We start from the raw sequence: 18,444 nt of genomic DNA, 5'->3' as shown, positions 1-18,444 counted from the left end.
TTAATTCTCTCTGAGCTTCCGTTTCCTCGTCTGTATTAGGGGTTAACAACAAAGCCTACCTCAAAGGATTGTGGTGAGAATTAAGTAAATCAACACAGGCAAAATGCCTAGAATGGTATCGAGCACATTAACTCATGCAATAAATGCTAATACTGTTGTGAATAATACTACTGCATATGCTCTCAGGTGGAGCGTGCTGCTGAGTGTGCTTCCAAACCTATGCCTGCACTCTGCTCCCTCTCTTGAGCCCCTGACTGGAAGGTGCCCCACCATCAGACATACTGTCCCATAGCCACGTCACCTTCAGCACTTCCTGTCCGTCTAGGGCCCTCCCAACCACCTGAGCTACAAACTTCAAACACTGCCATTCTCCTCGCCCACATTCAAACCACTAAGCAAACTCAGGCCGCTCTCAAATCTTCCCTCTTCTCCATTCCACTGCTCTGCCCTGGTTCAGGCCCCACCAGCAGGCCCCTGACCTTCAACCCATCCATCAGTTCTAGCAGTTATTTTTCTAAAGCATGGATTGATGATGTCCCCCACTGTTGAAAACCCATGGAGGACTCTCCATTGCTTAGAGAATGAAACATGAGCTCCTTAGAGAGACCTTTCCGAGTCTGCCCTTAACCTGCATTCCAGCCCCTCTGCTTTCCCGTTCTCATCCCACCATCCACCCCTATGCTAGTACCAGGGAAGAACACTTGCTATTCCCCCAGAGTAAATGGGGTGGTGATAAAAGCCTTTTGCTAAGTCCCTGGCTATGGTAAGCACAGATAAATGGGAACATATGTTGTTATCTCCCATTTTCACCTCTACTATGAGGAAGAGGCTGGCAGAGAGCTCTTGGGGTCAGGATTAGAAAGGGTGGGTTCCAGCTGAACTGTAGAAAAGAAAACAGGACATTTCCTTCCTGGGATCCCCCCCAATCCAAGTCAAGTGCCAGGGCATGAATAACGGACAGGAGTATGTGGCTGCCACTTTGGAATCAACCACATCGTCCCAGCCACCAGGAGACCCTCCCCTCCCCCCCCCAGAGCCACCAAAGGCAGTGCAAGAAGGCCATGGTGGAAAAAAAGTGGGAAGACACCTGGGTAATTTGGTAATCCCATCTCTTTTCCCATCTTTATTTATTTGACATCACTTTGAAAGAGTGATATGCAGATTCAGGGGCCAAAAGAATGTGAGTAGATTCCCCTCTTCCAGGCTAATAACTCAGTAGGCATCTGTGGGGTTTCCCACCTAACTCCCATGTGAGGGATGGGTCCCGAGGATGCTGACCTCTTCCCCAGAGCACCAATGTCATGCCTATGGCACTTGCCATGTACCCTTCCCCTGCATAACAGATTACTCCCCTTGCCCATCCTGCCGGCTGCTGCACCTGGTTTTAGAGTTGGTTTCTGTGTGAGTCCTTGGAAGGGAGTATATCTTTTCTGTATCACTACTTGCATCTCCCAGGCTAAGACACACCCTAGAGAATGAGGAAATATTTGCCAAAGGACCAATTTCTTATAGGTGAGTGAGGCATGCCTGGCTTGCCCTTACAAAAATCATGTGTCTGGTCCATTATTGGTAACAGTTTGTAAAGTTTGACTCACCCCTCCTGCACAGAGGCTGCCAGCTTGCCCTCTACCAACCAGTGGAGTGGAGATGAGGTGTAGATATATGTAAACCTTTATAACCATTAAAACTGTGTCTGAGGAATATTTCATATCTGTAAAAATGTTCATGATATAATGTTATGGGAAAAGATGGCTACAAACAGTTTATGCAATGGCTGTATATCCTATATTTAGTTTTCAAGATCATTATGATTAGAAGGAGAAAATTTGAATATAAATAACTTTCCTCCATAATTATGTTTGACTTAGGCTATTTCAACCCAGTTCCATGATCATTTCCCCCCTCCCTTATGCCCATACTGATTCCCCAAAGATGAACAATATGTAGTCCCCCCACCACCCACCCGAGTGGGGTAGGTATATGCGAAGCAGCTAACAAAAAAATATAAGGCAGAGAGTGGCAATTGCTTAAACCAAGGCATAAGCAAAGGGCTCTGGGGCTACATGGGGAGGAAATGGTTCATTCTAATGGGGGGTGGGGGTAAGAGGTCAGAGAGGGCACCTAGGAAGAGCTGGCATTTGAGGCATACCTTGAGAGATGAAAACAATTTTAACTGGGTAAAGGGTACTGCCATTTGGGGGAGCAGCCTAGGCAAAGGCATAGGGAGGGGGAGGGGTTGGCTTTGTGGTCTATTTGGAGTGGGTGAATGGTCTCCCATGGCCAGAGTGTAGGGTGGATGGCAACAGCCGGGCAGGGGGTGAATAATGTGGTGAGACAAGGCTGGACAGGTAAGGAGGGATGTGACAGTGAGTGGCCTGCACAACAAACTAAGGACACTGCAGGAGGTAGGATGGGAGCATGCAGGGCTTTTAGAGAAGGCGTGTGCGACAGACTCAGCCTCCGTTTCAAAATATAATTCAAAATTTACTTTGATTTTCCTAACAACACCAAGTCCCGGATCCCTGGGGAAAACCAGCCTGGGGTTAAGCATTTGCTGCAAATTTTCACAGAGGCTGGAGGAGAGTGGCCGGTCCCTTGGGCTCCTACACTCTGGTCCTCACAAACTCCAGATAAATGCCCTGTGTCTGGTGAAGCCCCCTGACCGTAGCGCCCGTCAGACACTCCTGCTTACCAGCTGGGTGAACCTGAGTAACGACTTCATCTCTCTGAATCTCTGTTTCCTCATCTCTAAAATGAGGATAAGCATACCACATTCCTCCTCACTAGATTAAAAATAATAGTATTAACAGTAACATTTCTTGAAATTTTACAATGCGCCTGGCACTGTTTTAAGAACTTTTGTGCATCTTATTTGATCTTCAGGAAAATCCTAAGAGGTAGGCATCAGCATTTTCATCTCACACACATGGAAATCGAGACGCAGAGAAGTCAAATAAGTTGCCCAAGACTCACAATAAGTGGTGGAAGGGGGAGAAGAATCCAGCTCCGGGTTCCAGGGCCCACACGCCTCCCTCCATCCCTAGAGATGACGGCAGCAATCATAATAAAAGCAGACCCTGATGCAATGCGCACTGAGTGCCAGTTAACACCTGCACACATAGCTTCTCTCAATGACCCTCTTGTCATGACCATCTGGCCCATTATACAGCTGAGGACACTGAGGCACAGACAGGTTAAACAACTTACCTGGGTTCTTTGCCAAACCAGGAAGGATAACAGGTGGTCTGGTTGCAGGCCTGTGCCTAATCACACTAATACACTCAACGAATGATAGCTGGTTCCTTACTGTCACTGTTATAATTCCAAGGAGCCATACTGGAGACCGGTTCAGTCCAGACATTCAGATCTGGTTCTTCCTGGCAACGTGGACCCATGGAGGAGGATGAGGAGTGGGGCTGGTTGAATATTCCTAAGTGGGACTTGGGGAGCAGGTCCACAGGTGGAGGGGCCTTCCTGCTTAGAGGGAGGGACCTTCTGCAGAGCCATGGGTGGCCAAGGAAGAGAGAGAAAGTTGGCACAACTTCATCGGCCCCTGAGTGAGGCTCTGGGCACTGGTGGGAATGGCAAAAATGTCTTATTCTTTGGCAGAAGAGCCTCTCTTGTATTGTACAACAGCCAGAGGTAGGCTGAGTACCCTGCAGAGATCTGAGTGGAGTCTTTGAGCGAGATGTCATTAAACCTGTGTCTCTTTCTAAGAGAAAACAGAAACCCCTCCGGAAGCAGGAGGACCCTAAGGCTCTGGCACTCTAGGAACTGTAGGGCCCAGACCTTCAGCTCCAGGCCCCACATTTGAGCCCGGCGGGCCTGCCTTTGGGGTGGGGGAACGTAGAACCCAGGGCTTGGTTCAACTTGGTTCCCTAGTTGGGGAGAGGACTCATTGTTGTGGCAGGTCAGAGGAGGACACTGCGTGGTGTAGTGGCACAGATGGGTACACCTGCCACTTCAGGCTGGTTCATGGGAAGGCTGAGCTGAATTCAGAAGAGCAGGAAGATTTGTTCTTTCATTCCTTTATATCGGTGTGGATTCATGGATTACTCTTTTTCAATAGTTTGCAATTTATTATCATGATTTCTTTTGATGCTTAAATTGTCCTAGATTTGGCCATTTGGAACTCCTTCAGTCTGGCTCCTGTATTCTTTTGATAAGTTCTCGTTTTCACCGAGCACTTTCTAGTGCAAAGAGATATTCAACCATCATGGTTAAGATAGAATCAGACAAGAATCATCGATGGATGGTAAATCTAGGGGGAAATTTTGATGAGGAATAAGATCTTTGAATGGTCTTAAAGTGTTTCCCTAACAGATGGTATATTAATTATAAAGGAAAAAAATAGTATTATACACTGGAGAAATTGGGCAACACTTTGACAGGGTGATCAAAATTAACATCATCTACAAGGGACTGACAAACACTGTGTGCCTCCAGATGAGATGCCCTGAGAAGGACACATCACCTATGCAGTATTCGAGCTGAAAATGCATAATCTCGATTTAATCATGAGGAAATATCAATCAAACACAAACTGAGGAACATTCCATTAAGAAATATGGGGCAAAACTAAAATAAGAAAAAGAAGAAAATAGATAAGGCCAGGGGAGACATAGTAAAAAGAAGTAGCAGCAGCAAGCTACATAAATGTTCCAGATTTAAGGAGGTAAAAAATACATGACAACTATTATAATATCTGACCCTGGAATAGATCCTGCAGTGGAGGGGGCAAAATGCCATAAAGGACATTACTAAATCAACTGATAAAATTGGAATATGGATGGTTGATTAAATAAAGTAGTATATAACTGTAAATTTATAAAGTTACTACCCGCTATGGTAATGTAAGAGTATAACCCTATGCTTAAGAAATACAGAAGTATTTAGGGATAAGGGCCATGATGTATGAAACCCTTGATTGGTTCAGAAAAATATTGGATATCCAGAGAGTGCCCACAAATGATAAAGCAAATGGGATGAAATGTTAATAATAGGTGACTCTGGGTAAAGGGTATAGCGGTGCTCCTTGTACTGGTTTTATTTTTTGCAACTTTTTGTAAGTTTGGAATTATTTACAAACAAAAAGTTTTGAAAAAGAAGTTCCCATCTTACTTTGTATTTTCCCCGTCCAGGTTCTGCAATCGGCCTTTTCAACAAGAGATCCTGGTGAGCAGGAGTATTTAACCAGTTTTTGTTTGTTTGTTTGTTTGGTTTGGTTTTTAAGGTAGATGAAAGAGAATTCAGAGGACGCATCCCAAACATATGGAGCAGCATGCTCAAAAGTGAAATGTGAAATACAGGTGTAGGTGGTAGAAAGGACCAGTGCTGGCAAAAGCGAGTCTTCCAAAAGGCTAACCCAGGCAACGGCCTCCCAGGATGAACCGTGACCTCGCCTGGACGCGCAAAACGCAACCCTCCACGGGTTTCCGATCGCGCTTCGCGTTCCCTCGCACTTCTGTGATTTGAATAAGATTCTGTCATTCTTTAGGGAGACAGCATTGTATTGGGGGACGCTATCTTCTGCGGAAACCATAAAACTGAATTTTATCTATGTTCGTAGACTGAGTACAGCTATCGTGCAGCATGTAAAAAGTAAAACAGCCTTCGAGATATCAGCTTCAGCTGGGGGGTGGCGAAGCCTGGTGAATGAGCGCCCAGCCCGACATCCGACCAATCAGGACACAGGAGCTGTCCACCAATCCCGGCTCGGCGGTATTCTAACCCGGGCGGGGCCGATACGCCCAAGAGTTGTTTGTTAGCCTCGGCTCCCTGGCAGTCCCGGGGTCTAAACTCTAGGCTACCCTACCTTGCGCGGAGACGCGGACGGGAGGCTGGCAAGTAGATTGTCTAAAGCCTAGCAGTTTGGGCACCACAACAGCCTGACTGTGGGATCCAGCCATGGCAAAAGCCACATTTGCCGCGCGCTCTGCGTGGCTCCTCTCTCGGATCCTGTGAGTCTAGGGAGCCTTAGGAAGAGGAGGTGGAGCGATGAGGGCTGCCTCTGGAGTGAGCATTTCTGAGAAGGATGTCTGACTTCTCTTCCCCATCCTACCTAGGTAGGTGGTGACGCTCCCTTTCCACTTGGGGAAGAAAAAAAAAAGAAAAAGAGGAGGTCAAGTCTGTGTCCAGCTTGCAGCAAGCTATTAAGAACTAATTTCTTGATTGTCAGACTAGTGAAATTGCAGAGGGAGATTGTACAGGCATCCTCTCTGGGTATGTTGAATTACAGGGAATGAAAGAAGGTGCAAGAAGGAACAACTTTGTTGAACTCGGGAATTTTATGTTGGGATAACACTAACGAAGCAGTTTTCATCAGCTGAGTTATCTAGGTACCCACTTATGCCTTAATTCCCTGGGAAATTAGGAAGACAATACAGCTTTTACTAGTTTAACCTTTCATTATTGTGCAAAAACCTTGCTCGTGCCCCCAACCCCAGCCCTCCTGCACGGACCCTTTGGCATCTGATAGAAAGGGAAAGGGGGCCAGTTTGAGAACAACTTCCACCCCCATGCCCCTGGTTAGGGCAAGCCCTGAGGGGTCAGCGTTGACCTCTGAGGGGTCAGTGTTGACCTCTGAGGACTTGGGCTTCTGCTTTGTCCCCTAGACCAAACTCCCATGGACGAAAGGATCTAATCCTCTCCCCAGCCCTTCAGGTGCATAGTCCTCATTCATTTGTGCCTCTTTAATTGGGAGGAGTTGGGAGATACCAAAATAAAGGTGGAAGAGTTAGTCTAGTATCCCAAAGAAGAGAGGCTAGAGAAGGCTTTGAATACCCAGTCCAACAGGTATTTATTCCATAACGTAAAGCCCTGAGCAATGGAGAGTTAGTAAGTCAAGGGAGTATTTTTCCTCCCTTGGTTCATAGTCAGGTAGGGAAGACAAAAAAGCAATAATTAATGTTACGCCGAGAAGGAAGGAACTAATTGCTTGTGGAATATGGCGAGGTTGCAGAAGGGACAATGTTTAAAGACTTTGGTGGATGTCTTTGGCGGAGGGGCCTTTCTGGAGGGCTGGTGGTTGTAAGGGCATTCTAGACCTAAGGAACAGCATACAAAAAGGGTTTTTGTTATTGTTGTTTAAGAAGAAATCTGACTATCCAATAAATGTAAGAGCACATTGTTAATGTAACTGTAATCAAGAAAATAAAAATTAAAATGAAATTTGATAGCATTTTATACCCACCTGACTAGGAAAGAGTAAAAATCAAGACAAAGCACATAATACTTGTGAAAACATGAAACATCAGACACTAATGGTGGCAATGAAATAGTTAAAACACAAATTCACCCTTATTTTGTAGAGTTGAAGATATGTATGCTCAATGACTCCATAGTTCAGTTCTTGGCAAAATATTGGACTTATGTTCATGAATGTTGACAGCATCAGTGTTTGTAAGAATGGAAACAACTCAGATGAGAACAAATAAGCATACTGAAGTTTATTTATACAATGCAATCCTATATATTGTAAGCCTCAACTTCCCATTCCCTAGCCCCACCCTGTTCCCTGAAAACCTGTATTCTAGATATAGACCATATGAGTTTATTTATTCTAATTGTTTCAAATCATTGAGATCATACAATATTTATTCTTTTTTGTCTAGTGTATTTCACTAGATATGGACCTCTTCAAGGTCCATCCATGCTGTCACATGTAACAGGACTTCATTCCTTTTTATAACAGAATAATATTCCATTGTTTGTATATACCACATTTTATTTACCCATTCATCAGTTTATGGACACTTGAATTGCTTCCATCTTTTGGCAAATGTGAATAATGCTGCTCTGAACACTGGTATGCAAATATCTGTTTTAGTGTCTGATTTCAATTCTTTGAGTCATATGCCTCTTACTAGAATTGATGGAGTTTTATGGAGTTTTGTGTTTATCTTTCGGAAGAAGACAGTACAAACTGTCTTCCACAGTGTCTGCACTATTTTATGTTGCCACCAGCAATTACTGTGTATTCCTATTTCTCTGTGTCCTCTGCAACACTTATTTTTTCCTTTTTTGTGTGTGGTTTTTAATAGAAGCCATTTTATTAGGTGTGATATGGTATCTCATTGTGGTTTTTATTTGCATTTCCCTGATAGCTAATGATGTTGAGAATCTTTTCACATGCTTTCTGGCCACTGGTATTTCTTTTTTGGAGAGGTCTTTTCAAATCATTGTCAATGGTTTATCTTTTTGCTCTTAAGCTGAAGGATTCCTTATTTATTCTGGATATTAATCCTTTATTGTATTTGTGGTTTTCAAATATTTTCTCCCATTATGTAGATTGTTGTTTTACTTTCATGATAAAATCCTTTGATGGCAAAAGTTTTTAATTTTGTGCTTTTTTTAATCTATTTTTTTTTCATTTGTTTCTTGTGCTTTGGGTATATAGTCATTGCCTAACACAAGGTCCTGAAGATGCTTCCATACCTTTTCTTGAGGAGTTGAGGAAGTTTCCATCTACTCCTAGTGTGCTAAATGTTTTTATCAAGGAAGGTTTTGCATTTTGTTAAATGCCTCTTCTGCATCAATTAAAATAATCATGTAGTTTTTTCCTTCCTTCTGTTAATGTCGTTAATTTTCTTAAGTTTAAATACCTTGCGATCAGGGATAAGTCCCACTTGATCATGGTGTATAATTATTTAATACGCCATTAGATTTGGTGTGCTAGCATTTGGTTGAGGAGTTTCAAACCAGCACATGGTGTTTGCTTTGACAATGAGGAAACAAAAACAGTAGAATTTAAAGAAGAAATCATAGAAGGATTAGAAGATGAAGCTGAAAGAATATCTCAGAGAATTCAGTATCTAATATACATCTCAAAAAAAAGTGGAAGAAAAAAACGGGAGAGACAAGATAAGGAAATAAGAGGGCCCAGCATTCAGTTAATACAAATTCCAGAAATATGTACCAAAATCAATATTAGTCATCCAAGCTGATATGTGAAGACTCAGCTGCTTCTGCTGTTGGGCATAAACACTATAGATTGTCCTGCTAAGACCACCAACACCAAGCATAATTTGCTATTCTGGAACTCTTGCCACTGATGCTATAGCCACAAGTGGTTCAGGCCACATGGTTTCCACTTATTGTGTCAACCACTTTTGATTCAAAGTCTAGGTCATGCGCTCATGTCTTAGTTACAAGGGAGGCTAGAAAATCCTTTTAACTGTCAATTTCAAGTTCTGAAATGGGAGTCTGGCTCATAAATTGTATGGTTTCACCTACATAGGAACACTTAGAGCTAATTTGAAATCTTTCCTTAGGGACTGGTATCTTCTCTTTCAATCTATTCTAATATATTAGTTTAGAATATTCATTGGATAAAAGAAATGCATTTATGACCTGCCTTCATGTGAGTACATTATCAATAACTTTTCTGCAAGTATATATAAAAATATTTCATACACTAAAACCTAGACAAAGAAGGCTGAATTCGTCCTTTGATTACATGCACCCCAAGCTGAGAAACCAAGGGCATTCTTAACCCCCAAATACCTGCAGATTAAAGTATTACACCAGTTCTGATTATAATCGCAGAACAACTGAGTTCCAACTCCGCATTGTTACTGTCTTCTAGATTTGCAACTTTTAAAATCACTCTTTAGTCAGAAAACACAGAATTCTCTTGTGGTGCAACAATTTGCAGAACAAAGCTCCACATTTAGATTTCTTGTTCAGTGTTAAAACATGTACATATATTAAATGTTATACAAAGAAGCTGAGCTAGTGAACTTTAATTAATTTGGTCATAAGCAAACTAATTGTCTATTGTTTTAGCTTTAGGCTGTTTGAGGAAAAAAAATCAAATACTTATTTGGAAGACAAACTGCAAGTCATTTTCTCTGAGAACATGTGGTTTGATTTGACAGGGGCTATTAAAAAGATTCAATGGAATCATCAAGACTTATTTGAAGTTTGCTTAGGAACATTTTTTATCCTCAATCTGCATACCAATATTAATCTTTTTTTGACACAGATGGAGGTTTTATTGGTATCCTGGAAGGAGGGTGAAGGAAACATAGAAATTTCCAGTTGTGAGCTGGGTACACAGAGGTGATGTTGCAAAGGCTAGAATGAGAGAAGAAACAAAGCACCTAATAAAATTAAAATGGAAAAAAGAGAAATAGAGACACACACACACACTCACACACACACACGCCAAAACAGTGGTGTAATAAGAGCTATCGGATGGCACTTGTAAACAATTTGCTCCCAACTGATAGAGAAATTAAATTTAGGGTATACTCAGAAGGTGGCCATGTAGAGGCACTCAGAGTCTGAGTGGTAGTTAAGGATCCAGTGGTCATTCCCTGGTGCAAAATTCATTTTCTTGAGTTGAAAAAACGTTATTAAATTTTGATTCAGGTTGAAATTGGCACAACTCAAAACCAGTTTACTTCTCAGTCAAGATTAATATTTGACATATCTGTGAAAATAAATATATGCTGAAAATAAAAAAGCTGATTTTTTTCCTGTCTTTTGGGCTCATGACTTTTGCTGATTTGTACTTAAGATAGAAATAAAACTGTATGATTAACAGTAGCAATGGGGTATTATATATTGGAAACTGTATAGCCTGTAGATCTGGAGACCAGAGTTTAGGTTACAGTTATGCCACCATATTGTAAATTTGAGCAAATTATTTTTATTGGTGTCTCAGATGCTTCATGTTGCAGATGAAGTGGTAGAACCAGATATTCTCTGGGTCTTTGCCCAGTTTAAAAATTAAATGCTCTTGTGTGGTGGAAATGATCAACAGTGGATTAATGAGCAGTAAACAATGGAAGGGAAGTGCTCATTGAATATCTCCTACGTTTCATTGCCTTGGGGCTGGGAAACCATTTCCCCAGGCTTCTTTCCTTCCTGCTTAAGAACAAGATTGCCCTTAGCTTCTGGGCCTGTCTGTTGCTGTTGCCCTACTTCCTGCCAGCTTTTCAGCTTTCTGTTGAGCTCTGTTGGGCTTTGGGAGCTTAGCTTTTTATTTCATAGCTCTTCAGTTTTTTCTTCTGTTTGGATTTTTAGGTGGGGATGGGGAGGCTAAATATTTTTTTCCTTCTAAGAAAGCGCTTGCCTTTTTTCCCCTTTCTCCCTCTCCCAACATAACAATTGTGGTAACAGAATGCAACTGCTGATTTACCAATGTATTTAATATAAGTAAAAAAATAATAATAAATTGTTTTAACTATCAAGAAGCATGTGAGCTCTGTGTTCAGGAAACCTGGGCTTATACTGTTACTGGAAAAGGTGGTGTATTCTTTTACCTGAAGTACTCAATGACCAATTCCTGAGACACTAAGGTTTCAGAGAGAGAAAAAGTTTATTACTAGGCCTGTAGCAGGACAGCAGATGGCCATATCAGCCCAAAATCTGTCTCCCTGAACCATCAGTAATTCTGATAGGTTTCCTTAGAGGAAAAATATGGGCAAGCTTTAGGATAATGAGCACAGTGACCCCAGATGGTGTAACTAGAGGTGATCTTATGATTGAGCTTGCGCAGATTTGATTACATGCTTAGTCACAGAACCTATTAAGAAAATGGTGGAATGAGGTATAGGTGACTTGCCAGCTGAAGTCTAAACTACTGCAAATGTCAGGTGGGCCCATTTTGGTTACATCCAGCCTCAGCTATCAAGATAATGTTGGGTTTGGGGTGGATTAGTTCTGGGCTGATCCAAGACCCTTCATTAATAAACATTAAGGGCTGTCTTTAGTGATCACAAGACTCTAAAGTTGAAAAACTGGATAACTGGAGACAAATGAAGGTTAGTTACAAGGTATCTACAATCACAGGGCAGAAGTTAAGGGCTGTACAATCATTATCAGAGATCAAGGCAGCTGGATTACAATTTAGAGATTTCAAGTATTTCTCTCTGTCTACTCCAATATACCAGAAAGCAAAAAGGAATATCTATATAATGATTCAGTAATAAAAATCATCCTACTTCTTGGTTACGCAATCCCATTTCTACAGTTTTACTAGATATGTGATTCTAGATAAGTTACCTAACTTCTCTGTCTTTTGATTTTCTCACCTATGAAACAAGGGATGTTGTGATAAATAATTACTTTATAAAATAGAGAAAATTAAAACCTATCCCATAATGTTGTCCTGAAGGATTAATGAGTTAATACACGTGAGGTGCTTAGAAGAGTGCTTTTCATACATTGCACACACAATAAATATTAGCAATTATATATGTGTGCTTATATGAAAATCTTCCTCTGGTACATGTCTTTTTATAATTGAAGAAATTAATATTTTTCTTTGTTACTTGGATATGTAATTTTCCCAGCAATGACAAAACTAAAATTTGAGTAGATTTTTTCAATCATTTATTAACAAAAACCTGGCTAAGTGTCCAAAAAACAATAGATTCTTAATAGAATTTTTAAAAAAAGGAATGATTATCCAAAATAATGGGCTCTAAACTGGAACCCATTTAGCTAGGGGTTACAATGGTGAAAAATGGGTAAATTTCACAACAGTAAACATGTGTGTATTTTTATGCCTCTTTATGATCTTTAAGTAGTAATACCGTTTTTCTCCCCTTGATCTTTTAGACCTTTCAGGTACCTTCGGCTAGATATGGCCTGCAGTGATATTTGTGTTAGAGAGAAGCCTACTTGTTCCCAGAGATTGGTGACCTTTATGTAATATAGAATATCCACTGTTGCTGGAAAGGGGCTGCTGAGGACCAGTACTATAGAATTACCATAGCTTAGCTGTTACTAACATAAAACAGGGCAGGTAGACTGCTAAAATAAGTAAAACACACTGATATGGCTAACAAGTATTATTATCTTAATTCCAACCATCACTTTAATCTGGCCAATAAGTACAAATCTTGAAATATTATGAGTTGAAAATATAAATGTATTAGCATCATGATAGCACAATAGGATTCTCATCCCTTTTTCCTGTTGATAGGTTATGGTTATTATGACAATCGTTACTAATGCCACCAATTTGTTTCTCACTAATAGGAAGCCATATTCCACATACTTGTGAAGAATCTCATTACTAAAATTAAGCTTTTAAGTCTTCTACCACTTTCCTAAAAATGAATCATTTAAATTGTTGACTATCAAAAAGATATAACTGAAAACAATACATATTTGTTGAGAACATCTGTGCCTATTTTGGATTTCCCCCCCCCCCACTTTATCCTTAAGGACATCCTTAGGAGTTATTTTATTTATTTATTTATTTTGCATGGGCAGACACCAGGAATTGAACTCCGGTCTCTGGCATGGCAGGCAAGAACTCTGCTGGCTGAACCACTGTGGCCCACCCAGAAGTTATGTTTTATTACTCAACTTTACAGATGAATGAATTGAGACACAGAAGTTACATTTTTCAAGTTTATATATCCAGCAAATGATAGAAATTGTATACAAAACCCATTTATAACTGAATAAATCTCTAACCTTTTGTGCTGGTTTGAAATGATGTATGTCCCCTAGAAAAGCCATTCTTTAATCTAAATCCCATTACATAAAGGCAGAATAATCCCTATTCAATACTATATGTTTGAAACTGTAATCAGATCATTCCCTGGGGGTATGTTTGTTAAGAATGGTTGTTAAGCTGTATTGGGTAATGACATGTCTCCACCCATTTGGGTGGGTCTTGATAAGTTTCTGGAATCCTATAAAAGAGGAAAATTTTTGGAGAATGAGGAGATTCAGAGAGAGCAGAGAATGCTGCAGCAAATGAAGCAGAGAGTCCACTAGCCATCGCTTTGGAGATGAAGAAGGAAAATGCCTCCCGGGGAGCTTCATAAAACAGAAAGCCAGGAGAGAAAGCCCGTAGATGGTGCTGTGTTCACCAGGTGCCCTTCCAGATTAGAGAGAAACCATGACTGTGTTCACCATGTCCCTTCTCACTTGAGAGAGAAACCCTGAACTTCATCGGCCTTCTTGAACCAAGGTATCTTTCCCTGGATGCCTTTGATTGGACATTTCTATAGACTTGTTTTAATTGGGACATTTTCTCAGCCTTAGAACTGTAAACTAGCAAATTCTAGTTTACAATTCTAGTCTAATTATTAAATTCTTCTTTTAAGAAGCCATTCCATCCCTGGTATATTGCATTTCAGCAGCTAGTAAACTAGAACACCTTTCATATTATTTGGATAGGTCTTGGAAAAGTAAAGAGTTAAGTAAAATTAGAAGAATCACAAAATCTAGCTGGAGTTGGAAAGTATGGCTTTGCTGAAGCCCCAATATATATTTTAGTTGATTTTATCAGCAGCACTCAGCAATCTGGGTATAATCACATTCGTAATAACTTATAAGTGCTTATTATGTGACTAGAACTTATTTTACCATTTAACATTTATCTCCTTATTGTCACAATAAGAGCATGGAGTACATGCTATTATTATCTTCTTTTGATGGGCAAAGAAACTGTCACAGAGATTTTAATAAATTCACTCAAAATTGTGTAATGACTAAGGGCTTGAATCAGTATTTAAACCCAACCAGTCTGTTTCAGAGTCAATGTCATTAATTTCTATACTATACTGATCAAGCTACATAAAGGGCTGAATATCAGGGCAGAGAGTACAGACAATAAAAATGAGCCATAATTGGAATTTTGGGTGCTAGATGGGATGGAAGGGAGTTGAGGTTGTTAGTGAGAGGGTGGTTCAGATTATCATCTCCACTGATTTACATTTTCCCAATGTCTTCAACTGAAACAAATTAATAATTCCAACTAATGCATCATTGAGAATTTACTGTGAACTTGGTACATACTAAGACCCTTGTAACCACTGTTGTATTTAACAATCACAGATATTATGTGAGTTTCCAGGGAGGTGGTGGTACTAGATTGATCTTAGGCAGACTTAAAAGCCTCATGCCTTGAACCACAGTGACTATGATGTCAATGACATGCTGGATTTTAGGAGTTTTGAGAATGAAGTTCTTGGTCTGAAGTTGAATGTATTAGCTAATATGCAGCACATATTAACTAAACTGCCCTGCATGCCTGAGGAAAATCATTAATTATAATTAAAAACCTAAACAACTGCTAATATTCATCCTTGAATAAGTTCTATAGAGTAGCCCAAGTAAGAAGCAGCTTAGCAACAACTCTTCCTAATGATGACTTCTTATTCATTTGAGGCAGCCCTCTGTGCCCCTGCAAGTGAAGAGATAAACCAAAAAACCTAAATATTGACACAACATCCCAAACAAACCTCATATGTATGGTAAAACATTTTCATGTACTTTCACATGATATATACACAGACAGAAACAACTTGTTCATATAGCTGTGTGAATAAATATTATTTATATCCTACTTTGTAACCAAAGACATTAAGGAAACATACAAAGAAACACACCAAAACATCTGCAAAACAAACAAGATGAACACTTGGGCAAGATGGGAATCATAGAGTATTTGGATTTCAGGGACATTGAAAAAAAGGCCAGAGCTGGAATCAGCAAATTTTTGTTTTACATCAGTAATACTGCTAAGAAAAATCTATTAGACAGAGAATACCAGTAGGCATTTTCAGCCTATGTTTAAACTTTGAGAAGACTTTATAGCATAGCCACTCTTTAGTAGCAAACATCTGCTGGAATGTAATCACAAACCTTTGTATTTGTTAACTTTTGATGTGTACCAAGCAAACCCCACTTAAGTACTTTATGAGTGTGTGGGACATCTGGGCGGTTCTGTTCTGGGTTGGCTTGGTGGAACTCTTTTGAGCTTGTTCATCTATTTCAAGTCAACTGAGACTCTACTTGTGACTAGATGATCAAGAACAACCTCATCCTAATCTGGCATTCAGATATTCAGCCAAGCTGACAGAGCTTCTTCAGACATGCGTGTCTCACCATTCAGCAGAGTAGCCAGATTTCTTCACATGATGACAGGGGCAGGGGTTTCAAGAGAAGGAAGTCCTCATGAGTAGGTACTTTTTAAGCTTCTCTTTCTTCATTTTTACCAATGTCCCTCTGGTCAAAGCGGGTCACCAGAGCAGTTCGAAGTCAGTATGGAAGGATATTTCCAAAGACAATGGAGGATGAGAGATGATCTATGGCCATATTTGTAGTTTACACCTCCTTGTCACAAGTGCTGATCCTAATTAAAATGAATTAGCCATAACTATTAGTTAAATTTAAGAGGAAAGAACAATTCCAAGGATGAGAGGATTCCCAACTGAATGTAGCCCATGTCTTGTGAGGTTCGTAGAAGAGCTTATGGAATAATAGTGCTGGATAAATCCATTGAATACTTTGAGGTAGGCAAAACATTTTGGCAGAAAGGACATGGGTAGAGACAGCCTGTCTGTCTATTTGATACCCATTAGCTGAGTGCCGAAATTTGCTTTAAGCTCTCTGAGCCTCTGTTCGCAACATGATAAAAGTGATGGTTAATATCTGTATTACAAAGCCCTTTCCCTTTTCCATGTTTCTGTTTTAGCTGTGAAATAGGGACAAATACATTCTTTTTTTTTTTTCATTCTTTTTTTTTATTAATTAAAAAAATTAACTAACACAACAATAGAAATCAATCCATTCTACATATGCAATCAGTAATTCTTAATATCATCACATAGGTGTATGGTCATCATTTCTCAGTACATATGCATCGATTTAGAGAAAGAAATAGCACTACAACAGAAAAAGAAATAAAGTGATAACACAGAGAGAAAACACAAATAAAAATAAAAAGTACAAAAATATATAAGAGAAAACAAAACAAAACAAACAAAAAAAAAAACTATAGATCAGATGCACCTTCATTCAGCGTTCCAAGATAATTACATTACAATTAGGCAGTATTGTGCTGACCATTTTTTTTTTTAGACGTCATACCATTCTACATATGCAATCAGTAATTCTTAACATCATCACATAGATGCATGATCATCGTTTCTTAGTACATTTGCATCGGTTTAGAAGAACTAGCATTATAACAGAAAAAGATACAGAATGTTAATATAGAGAAAAAAATAAAAGTAATAATAATAAGAACAAAACAAACAAAACAAAACAAAACAAAAACCTATAGCTCGGATGCAGCTTCGTTCAGTATTTTAACATGATTACTTTACAATTAGGTATTATTGTACTGTCCATTTTTGAGTTTTTGTATCTAGTCCTATTGCACCGTCTGTATTCCATCAGCTCTGATTATCCATTATCTTACCCTGTTTCTAACTCCTGCTGAACTCTGTTACCAATGACATATTCCAAGTTTATTCTCGAGTGTCGATTCACATCATTGGGACCATACAGTATTTGTCTTTTAGCTTTTGGCTAGACTCACTCAGCATAATGTTTTCTAGGTCCATCCATGTTATTACATGCTTCATAAGTTTATCCTGTCTTAACGCTGCATAATATTCCATCGTATGTATATACCACAGTTTGTTTAGCCACTCGTCTGTTGATGGACATTTTGGCTGTTTCCATCTCTTTGCAATTGTAAATAACGCTGCTATAAACATTGGTGTGCAAATGTCTGTTTGAGTTTTTGCCCTTAATTCCTTTGAGTAGATTCCCAGCAATGGTATTGCTGGATCGTATAGGCAATTCTATATTCAGCTTTTTGAGGAACCGCCAAACTGCTTTCCACAGTGGTTGCACCATTTGACATTCCCACCAACAGTGGATAAGTGTGCCTCTTTCTCCGCATCCTCTCCAGCACTTGTCATTTTCTGTTTTGTTGATAATGGCCATTCTGGTGGGTGTGAGATGATATCTCATTGTGGTTTTGATTTGCATTTCTCTAATGGCCAGGGACATTGAGCATCTCTTCATGTGTCTTTTGGCCATTTGTATTTCCTCCTCTGAGAGGTGTCTATTCAAGTCTTTTTCCCATTTTGTAATTGGGTTGGCTATCTTTTTGTTGTTGAGTTGAACAATCTCATTATAAATTCTGGATACTAGACCTTTATCTGATATGTCGCTTCCAAATATTGATTCCCATTGTGTAGGCTGTCTTTCTACTTTCTTGATGAAGTTCTTTGATGCACAAAAGTGTTTAATTTTGAGGAGTTCCCATTTATTTATTTCCTTCTTCAGTGCTCTTGCTTTAGGTGTAAGGTCCATAAAACCACCTCCAATTGTAAGATTCATAAGATATCTCCCTACATTTTCCTCTAACTGTTCTATGGTCTTAGACCTAATGTTTAGATCTTTGATCCATTTTGAGTTAACTTTTGTATAGGGTGTGAGATATGGGTCTTCTTTCATTCTTTTGCATATGGATATCCAGTTCTCTAGGCACCCTTTATTGAAGAGACTGTTCTGTCCCAGGTGAGTTGGCTTGACTCCCTTATCAAAGATCAAATGACCATAGATGAGAGGGTCTATATCTGAGCACTCTATTCGATTCCATTGGTCGATATGTCTATCTTTATGCCAATACCATGCTGTTTTGACCACTGTGGCTTCATAATATGCCTTAAA

The sequence above is a fragment of the Tamandua tetradactyla genome, chromosome 12, assembly GCF_023851605.1.
Source record: "Tamandua tetradactyla isolate mTamTet1 chromosome 12, mTamTet1.pri, whole genome shotgun sequence".
NCBI classification, from domain to species: domain Eukaryota; kingdom Metazoa; phylum Chordata; class Mammalia; order Pilosa; family Myrmecophagidae; genus Tamandua; species Tamandua tetradactyla.
This window is presented reverse-complemented; position numbering follows the sequence as displayed.